The sequence below is a fragment of the Rhinopithecus roxellana genome, chromosome 3 (assembly GCF_007565055.1).
Source record: "Rhinopithecus roxellana isolate Shanxi Qingling chromosome 3, ASM756505v1, whole genome shotgun sequence".
Taxonomy (NCBI): domain Eukaryota; kingdom Metazoa; phylum Chordata; class Mammalia; order Primates; family Cercopithecidae; genus Rhinopithecus; species Rhinopithecus roxellana.
Genome location: NC_044551.1, coordinates 22,795,003 through 22,804,695, shown reverse-complemented (window position 1 = coordinate 22,804,695; position 9,693 = coordinate 22,795,003). Strand labels below are relative to the sequence as shown.

The 9,693-nt window shown below is 42.3% G+C and overlaps 1 long non-coding RNA gene across 1 annotated transcript; it reads right to left on the bottom strand.

Annotated features, from left to right (window-relative positions):
* Positions 1-663: 663 nt before the first annotated feature.
* On the bottom strand, positions 664-4,157 carry LOC104674087. The gene is made up of 3 exons (XR_749599.2): positions 4,041-4,157; positions 1,736-1,884; positions 664-1,618 (listed from the first exon to the last, which is right to left on the bottom strand). It is a non-coding gene; the product is annotated as an uncharacterized LOC104674087 (long non-coding RNA).
* Positions 4,158-9,693: the final 5,536 nt, after the last annotated feature.

The window sequence follows — 9,693 nt, the reverse complement described above, 5'->3', positions numbered from 1 at the left end:
CAGCAGTGAACCCAGGGTGGACAGTTTGTCCTCAAAGCCCAGTCACCAGGTGCATTCGCTTCACAGGGTTGGGGCCCTAATCTCTCTGTGCAAGGAGAGCGTGTGGTTGGACTGGTTTGGGTCTCACCCTTGGCAAGAAAGGACATCCCACTTTGACGGCTCTTCACCAAGACTGCACATGATTGGAGCTGTGAAATTCTCCAAAGCAAAACTGGGGTGCTGCTGGCTTGCAGAATTGAGGTGTGTGCTCCCCAGGAGGAAATGCCCACTGCTCACTAAAGATGGACAGTTCAGCAGACAACTGGGCAGGACGTTATCCGTGCAGCAGGAGTTAGTAAAGGAATGGGCAGCCAGAGCAGGTAGGGAGGGATGGGGGAGCTGAGGAGTTCGCTGGAGTGAGGGTGAGATGGCTCATGGGCACAGAGCAATAACTCAGGCAGAAGCCAAAAAAATAGCCTTAGGCCACACCAAGCAGTTTTGATGTCTTGCGTATAGTGAGAGGCCACTAAGGGTAGATGGCAAGCAGACATGTAAGCTCATTTTGATAGATATTTGTAGGGTAGAATGAAGGGAAGAAAGACTGGTTGCAGGGAGGCCACTTAGGAGGCAATCATGATGATCAAAGAAGACTCAAAAAGTCTTAAGCGAAGGTAGAGGCAGTGGGAATGATGATGCTGAAAATAGATTTATTTTGGAAAGGGGAATTATCTTTTCCAGTGAAACCATTTCTCTGTTGCCTAAACTCAGTGCTGCCACTTGTGGCCACACAGGCTGTGCAAGACACATGGAAATGAATGGCTCCCCTGAAGTTGTGGGACGTGGCAGCCCTGCCTGGAGCTTCTGACATAGGCAGGAGAATAAATATCCAGTGCTTTCTCACAGAGCTCTCCAGTGATAGGATAAATCACACATCCCAGCAAAGCAAGGGAAGAAAGCCAAAAATATTGAAGGCAAGCAAGGACGGACCAGCAAACAAAGGGAAAATAAAATCATAAGAAGGATTTTATATTCTGAAGATGATGGATCTTGAGCCACAGACAGAAGAGACAGATAGTTAGAGCAGCTGCAGAAAGAGGAAATCAGCAATGCATGTTTAATTTAACAGTTCAGGAAATCCAGTTACCATTTTTATTCAAGCATAGTGGTGTGCTCTGCTATTCTCAAGAAATTCTTTCCATTTAAAAGTCCTGTTATTTGACTGTATCACGATAGAAATGGCTACCCATCGGCCATTCCCATGTCCTTCTCCAGTGACTTTCTCCAGCTACAGAGGCCAGAGAACCAGGCACCCTCTTCCCAAACATTCTGCAGCTGGGAGGGGCTCTGTGGTCCTATCACATGGAGAGTGAAGGGCAGGGTGCTAGGCTTGTGGGAAAGATGTTTCCTTCTCTATAGAAGAGAAGAGCTCTCTCCTTGCCCTTGTATCCCAGCTTCCTGCCTTGGCATGTTGAGATGTGAGAAACCAGTTTGCACCCATGAGAGAGAAGGAGGAGAGCTGTAGAGATGCTGACCCACGTCCTGTCATCATGGGACTTTGGAGAACACTTGGAACCACCTTCTCTCTCTTCAAGTAAACAGTGTATGCTCTTAGAGTTTAAGCTGCTGCTCCCTGGATTTTCTGTTGCACACAGATGAAGATACTGAGTTGATGCAGTTCAAAGTGAAGGGTATAAACACATTGCTTGTATAACAAGTACTTGAATGGACATGGACAAGGCCTATTATTTAAGATTACCTGTTATTAAAACTAGATAAGTTATTCACTTTATATTTTACAGAAAAAATATACTTGAATAAACCCAATTATATGATCAGCCATCTGATGATAAAATGTACTCAAGCAGTAAAGAAATGTTACTAACCATTTCTTCTGGATGTTACTCCCTGGAAAAAAAAGGGTACCATTTATAGAATTGATGAATAATTATAGTATTAAATAATTATTTTCAACATCTCAATCAAAATTATTTATTCTCTTCTCTTAATTTTTGATAGTTATCCAACATTTCCATTTTTATAAAACAACCACAACTTTTTTGTGATGTAAGTTTCAATGGTTAGTTATTTATTAATTGATGCTTTTTCCATTTTCTAATATATGACAAGTATTTTGCTTCAGGAAGCGAAGCGATATCTTTATCTCAGTTTTCTTTTTTCTTTTCTTTATTCCTGAAATGAAATTACTGGGAGCTGGCATATCAAAGATCTTCTGACCTTAAACAATTAGACAAACTAATTACAGTTAGGTTTTTAAAAGAGCCGGCACTTTAAAAGAGCCAGCACAAATCTCTATGTTGCCATATTCTTATAAGTTGTTTCATGCCCCATCATCAGCAGGCAGTCTGTGACAAGAGATTCCTTCCAGGCATTGGGATGGATGAGCCTTGTAAGATGTGATTCTACAGATTGAGTACAAATTTACTTCAAATTTCGTTGACCCATTGTCTTACCGGTCAGTTTCATGAATTGTCTTACAGGATGATTCATGAAATAAACAGGGATTTAAAAGTTTCTGTTAGGTCTTGGCATAAGTAGATCGTGAATCAAAAAATCAACCTGTCAGTCCTTGGGAAATGTGGTTAAATCTACCAAAGTAATACATTGAAGATCATGAAGTTAAATACGCTGAATGATCTGTTGAATTTGCTGTTGCATGTTTGGCTCCCAGAAAGTTGTTCCTTAAAAGACAAACAAACAAACCTTTAAATCACAATTCTATTTCTTTATTTCTCTCTTTGCATGCCAGACTTTTAAGAACAACACTTTGCATGATCATCTCCAGCAGGAGGTAGCAGAAGAGTGCTGAAGTTGGTGATAGAAACTGAGCTCATTACCTGATCATAATTAATCTGTATGTGATCACAACATCCATGTTGACACAATTAACATTATTTTAAAAACATTGAACATGGATGTGTCAACCTAAATAGCAAACAGAGAGAGGCTCTCTAAAAGTAAAAGATATTTATTGAGGCATGGGACACTGCAAAGGGCACACACGTGCCTTAGTAAACTATGCACACATTCAGGGAGGTAAAGGAAGGATATGATTTAAAGAAAAAATGAGGAGTATTAAATAATTATTTTAAAATGATTATTCTTGGCTACAATGATCTACAACAAAGATGATGCTACTCCAAGGTTGGACAGACAGTTGTTGGGGTGATGTCCTCGCAGAAGTACTTTTTGGTGTAAGTTCTTGAAAGCCTTTGTGTAAGGGTGTGGTTTCTGCAATCTTTTGTGATAGTTTTTATTGTCAGGCATACAAACATCAGAACTATCTATTCATAGCTTTCCTCAGCTCTATTTGTTAGAGGTTTTTTTTCTTTGTATTTTTTTTTAACATGAGTGACTCCATTTTGATACTGACAATTTCCAAAGAGACAGTTCAGATTTTTCTAAAAGGCCTAGCTATTTGCAAATAACCAAACATCATAGTCATCAAGAAATTTGGAAAACTCAGAATTTCTTAAACTGCAGGTCTATTATTTAGGATTACCCGATTTCAAAGCTAGATAATTTATTAACTGTCTATTTTACAGAAAAGGATACTCTTGAATAAACCCAATTATATTAGATACTGAAGGTTAATTTTCCTGGGTTTCAATGCTGTCCAAATTATACAATGGCTAACCTGGACTGCAGGTGAAAATCGCCAAGGAAGACTTAAAAAACACATTCTGCCCAATGTGAAAGGGCTTTCTGATGATTGTCGTGTGCGGCTATGGCCAAGAGCATCCCTGGCTGGGCTAGCACTTGTGCCTCAATGCAGTGCTCTGCCTAAGTATTAAGCGAGTGAGCTCAGTTGTTGCCAGAAAAGCATAAGTTGGACTCAGCAGAGCTTCTGTCTTCCATTTCATGTAAGCCTGCTTTGTTTGATGCACTACTGAGCCAGGAAATGTAGAGTGGTGCCTATGACAAAAAGAAAACACTCAGAGAAAATGACAGCCCACTTAGGCCTCTGGCATGAATTGCTGCTTTAAAGAAGGAGAAAAAATCTTTTTTGGAATCCGAAAAGCAAATTGCTCACCTCTGCTTACATCAAACAAACAAACAACTAATCCTTGTGTCTCTGCAGTATTTGTAATATTCCCTTCTATATGCAAGGTCCTGTGTGCCTCAATACTGTACTGTAGACAGGTGTTGTCAGGTCATCTTCCAGGCAAACATATAAAGGAATAGTGATCAACAGTCAGAGGTACTAATCAACACAGGCCAAGAGCCCCAGCGATTTTCATTCTGCGTTCTTCCTGCTTCTATTTTTAGAAAGTCTGAAATACACACACTTTATGTAGCCTGCATTGTGGAAAGGCCATCAGTGTTAGCTGCTCAGGTGGAAGGACACAGAGAATGCCCTCCTTCCATCTCCTTCTTTCCCTAATTGTGTGATGGTGAAAAGTTCCTGACTTGCTGACCCTCTATTTCCTTGTCTGCAAAAATATGGCTACATGTGTCTGTGAGGGCCAACTACCAAAAACGAAGAAACAAAAAGCCAAATATAGTACCTGGTGCATAGTGGAAATAAAAGATATTATATTATTACTCTTTGCTAGTATTATACCTACACTTCATTTTCAAATGTAAAAGGCATCACACTTAAACTAGTAACCACTATTCCTTAGGGAACTATAGTAAATTGACCCTTGATCATCTTCAGGATAAAAGACTTAGCATTGCATCTGTATCTCTTTGTGGTCTGCTACCATGTACTTGCAATACCCACCGAGGGATATTCTCAGGTCCAACTAAATTGAGATGTGCAGAACCACCAGGAGCCACGCTTGGCACCCAGTGTTCTTACACAGGGCAGAAGCCACAGCGTGAGTGTGAAGAGACAGCTCTCCAAGGAGTTTCTGCATGTCTTGCACACCTTCTGTTGTGACTGTCTTGTCAAGCATGATGTATGATGCATGGGTTATCCATGGATGGCCACGTGGCTCCAATGCACCCTGCAATCATGCTCTAGGATAAACAATGGGATTCTGTTCAGCCTTTCTCCTTTAAAGCCAGCCTGATTCTGAGGCTTTTAATAGAAGACACTTGGGACTCTGCAAGAGGAAAAGGCTTCCTGCAATTCCAGTGTGGAGCTAGGTGAAGGTGTAGATGTGAGGACCTCAGGAGGGTCTGCCACAGCCACAGTTCAGGATTGGTCCTTCTGAATCCTGCAGACTTGGCCTGGTAATAACCTTTCCACAACCATCTTGACCAAGAAACTAGAATGCCCCATCATCTGCCCGATTCCAAGACCTCCTAATTGTGCTGATGCCAGGACTCCCTCTGCAAGTCCCCATGTGGCCACCTGCACCTGAATGTCACCCTCTGTCCCTCCTGCAAACCCCACCTCCCACCACCACCACCTTATGAAATCCATGTACTTGGAAGGCTCTCTGCCTCCACCAGCACCTAGGATCCCACTGCCTGCCTGTGCAGGTTGTTGTTCATTTGCGCACCCTCCTGCATGCCAGAGGAGATTCTGATATTTTCCCAGCAACTCCAGACCAGTTCCAGCCTGGCAACACTGAAAACTTCTCCACTATCTGTTGGTTAAACTATGCCTTCCTCAGTGAGGCCTAACTCCTTCTGAGTTTGTTCCTCCTTGGGTACTCTCCTTCAGCCTTAAGGCACCATATAGAGTTTTCTTATGTTGTATAGTTAGCCTTTAATCAAATTTAATAATTTGTTTTATTAAACATCTCCTTTTTAAAGGTGGTATGATTTATATCTCATGATTGGACACAGACTACTACATCTAGCAAACAGCATTGATAGACAGAGACAGTATCTAGCTCTGGAGCAGAAGGCTGTGTTGTTTTGTCGCCAATGTAATAAGATAATGTAAAAGTTGGGCACATCTGCTTGCTGCCCATTATTTAAAAAATTGATGTTTCCTGAGCTCTGGGTTTATCAGCTGCAAGACAAACTCTCCACCTCTGCATGCATAGCATCTACCCAGGCCCGCCTGTGATGCCCCTTGGGGGTTGGAGGATTCAGAACCTGTGCAAATATGCAGGTTATGCTTCCTGCTTTGCCTTGATTAAAATGAATCTCTTTGACTCTAACCTAGAAGTCCTACGTCCTCTGCCAGCATCTACACAACTGTGATAGGCTAACTTCTTAGTTTGCAAATAGAGAAAATTTTCAGAGACTTCATAATTCTTGACAGCAAGCAAGATGGAATCAGGGGACCTATGGGAGCTCTTGCACCAGTCTGTGCATCTGTTTCAGCAGTCAGGTAGGCATTCTTCTGGCTGCTTTCTATGCCTGCCTCATGTAAGAACTCAGGTGCAGAGAGATGAGATTCATATATGAGTGGAGGTTCCTTGCTGGCCTAAAAACCTCATGTTGCACAGTAGCCAATATGTCTTACAACAATTCCATAATTACAGTTTCCAAGGTCTCTGTAAGAACATGCCAGTTCCGAGAGTCACCACACTCTGGGAAGTCCATAGCTCTAGCTTCTTGTCAGGCATTTATATAGTTCTCTTAGGCTGCAGAAATTTGCCAGTCAGGGGTCTTTTTCCCCATAATCAATATTGTCTTTTGATGTCATTGAAATTCTTCCTTTATCTAATTTCCAGGGAAATAGAGTGAGAAAATTAATTAAAGATGAAATCCTAAAGCCAAAGGAGAAAAGATCACATTAACTCCATACTCAGGTTGCCCTGTTCATTTTTAAGTTGTGCACATCAAATTCCGTTTTCTCTATTTTGTCAACCTTTTCGTCAACTTAATATACCAAATGATCTCAAACCTCTGTATTTGCACACATGCAGTTTTCTCTCCCTGAATATTGTCCTTCATACAGACCCTTTGCTTACCTGCCATACTTAGCACGTATCTTCAAGCATAATCTCTGGAAGATGGCTAACTAGACCCAGCCAGAAAGAGCATCTCCCACCGGGAGAGACTAAACCACCAAGTAGACAGGTACACTCTGAATGGATCCTTGGAAAGAAGGCATTGAGAGTGGGCAGAGGGAGGATGCAGACCCTAGGGCTGAAAGGGGAGAAAGCTGGGCACTGTGCGCAAGGTTGCTGAGCACTAGGACTCATTCCTGGCTGAGGCTCACCATAGTCCTGTAGGTGGCATTAGCCATTGTTAGAGCTCAGACCTGGAAAGAGCAGGGCTGCCCTTCCCACAGAATGGGGCCAATCCGATTTGAACATCCCTTGTGTGCCAGCCTCCCTCAAGGGCCCTAGCTGGCCACACCCCTTTTCAGCACAGCCTCAGCTGCTCTGCTGAAATAGTTGACAGAAGCTACTGTGCTGTAGCTCATTCACTGGCAGCCCCTGCCTTCCCCTCAGAACGCTTTGACAGGCAGACCCCTGCTGGTATGCACTCATCCATAGCCTTCCCCTGCAGGGGCACTAGCAGCCTTCTAATAATGCTCCACCACCATGCACAGCCCACCCACCACCCTCTTGGTGCACACATGCCTGCTACCCCCATGCCTCTCTGCCAATGTGCACTCACCCATGGCTGCCCCGCCACCCTACTGATGTGCACTTTTCTATACCCACCAACCACAGTGCACTCTCCCATGGGCCCCCCACCACCTGCCCACCAAAGCATTTTTGCTGGCAGCTCGCATTGGAATGTTATTGCCAGCAGACTGGGAACACACCAGCTCCTCCAGCACAGCAGGTGCTTGACCTTGAAGGGCCAGAGAACAAAGAAACAGGCCTGGTCCCAGCCCCTGTCAGGGTTGGAGCATGCATCTTGGGAGCACTGACCAGAACCTTGCTCCCTTGAAAAGATTCAGAAATGAAACCAATCAACTAAATGCAGCTTATACCACAGCCAAGCCCTAGAGGGCACCAGATAATATTAAAGCAAAGAGCCTGGCTTAAAGGATAGGGGCTTTAAAGGTTAAGAGAACATCAGCCCATATGGATGAGGGGAAAAACAAAACAAAACAAACAAACAAAAAACACAGTGCAAGAATTCTGGCAACTCTAAAAATAACAATGACTTTACCTCCAAACAACACTAGCTTCTGAGCAATGGTTCTTAACCAGATTTAAGTGGCTGAAATGACAGACATAAAATCCAGAATCTGGATGGCAAGGAAGCTCAATGAGATACAGGAAAAGGTTGAAACCCAATCCAAGGAAAACAGTAAAATGATGCAAGAGCTGAAAGCCATATTAAGTATGTCTTCTTGCTGAAATAAATCCTTTATCATTAAGTAATGCCCTTCTTTGTCCTTTTGGATTAACATAGCCATTTTAAGAAAGAACCAAACTAAACTTCTGAAAATGAAAAACCCACTACGGGAATTTCGCAGTGCAAATGGAAGCATTAATGGAATAGGCTAATCTGAGGAAAGAATCTCAGAACCTGAAGATCACTCCTTCAAATCAACACAGGCATACAAAAAAAAATTTTTTTTTTTTTTTTTTTTTTTTTGAGACAGAGTCTCACTCTGTGCCCCAGGCTGGAGTGCAGTGGCGCAATCTTGGCTCACTGCAAGCTCCGCCTCCCAGGTTCATGCCATTCTCCTGCCTCAGCCTCCTGAGTAGCTGGACTACAGGTGCCGCCACCGCGCCCGGCTAATTTTTTGTATTTTTAGTAGAGACGGGGTTTCACCGTGTTCACCAGGATGGTCTTGATCTCCTGACCTCGTGATCCACCCGTCTTGGCCTCCCAAAGTGCTGGAATTACAGGCGTGAGCCACCGCGCCCTGCCCAAAAAATTTTTTAAAAGAATTTTTAAAAACGAACAAAACTTCTGAGAAATAGGGGATTATGTAAAGAGACCAAACTTATGAATCATTGGCATTCCTGAAGGAGATAGAGACAGAGTCAGAAACTTGGAAACATATTTGAAGATATTGGCCATGAAAATTTCTCCAACCTTGCTAGAAAGGTTGGCATGCAAACTCAGGAAATTCAGAGAACCCCCAGAGAAATGCTATACATGATGACCACCCCCAGGATATGTAGTTATCAGATTCTCCAAGGTCAATGCAAAAGAAAAAATACTTACAAAGGTACCTAGAGAGAAGGGACAGGTCACATAAAAAAGGAATGCTATCAGACTAACAATCTATTTTCAGCAGAACCCTTATAAGCCAGGTGAGATTAGAAGCCTATATGCAACCTCCTTAAAGAAAAGAAATTCCAACCAAGAATTTTATAACAAGCCAAACTGAGCTTCGTAAGTGAAAGAAAGATAAGTTTTTTTTTAGATAAACAAATGTTACAGAAATTTTTACCACCAGATCTGCCTTACAAGAGGTTCTTAAGGGAGTGCTAAACATGGGAATGAAAGATGGATACTGGCCACCACAAAAACACGCTTCAGTACATAGTCCACTGACACTATGAAGCAACTATGCAATCAGGTCTACATAACAGACAGTTAACAACACAATGACTACATCAAATCCTTATATTTTGATATTGACCTTGAATGTAAATCAGCTAAATGCACTATTTAAAAGGCACAGAGTGGCAATTTGGATAGAAAAGAAAGACCCTCCTGTGTGCTGTCTTCAAGAGACCTATATCATATGCAGTTACACCCATAAACTCTAAGTAAAAGGATAGAGAAAGATCTACCAAGCAAATGGAGAAAGAACCAAAAGAGCAGGAGTTGCTATTCTTATTTCAGACAAAATAGACTTTAAACCAATAATAATCAAAAAGGACAAAGACGAGCATTGCTTAATGATAAAGGATTTATTTCAAC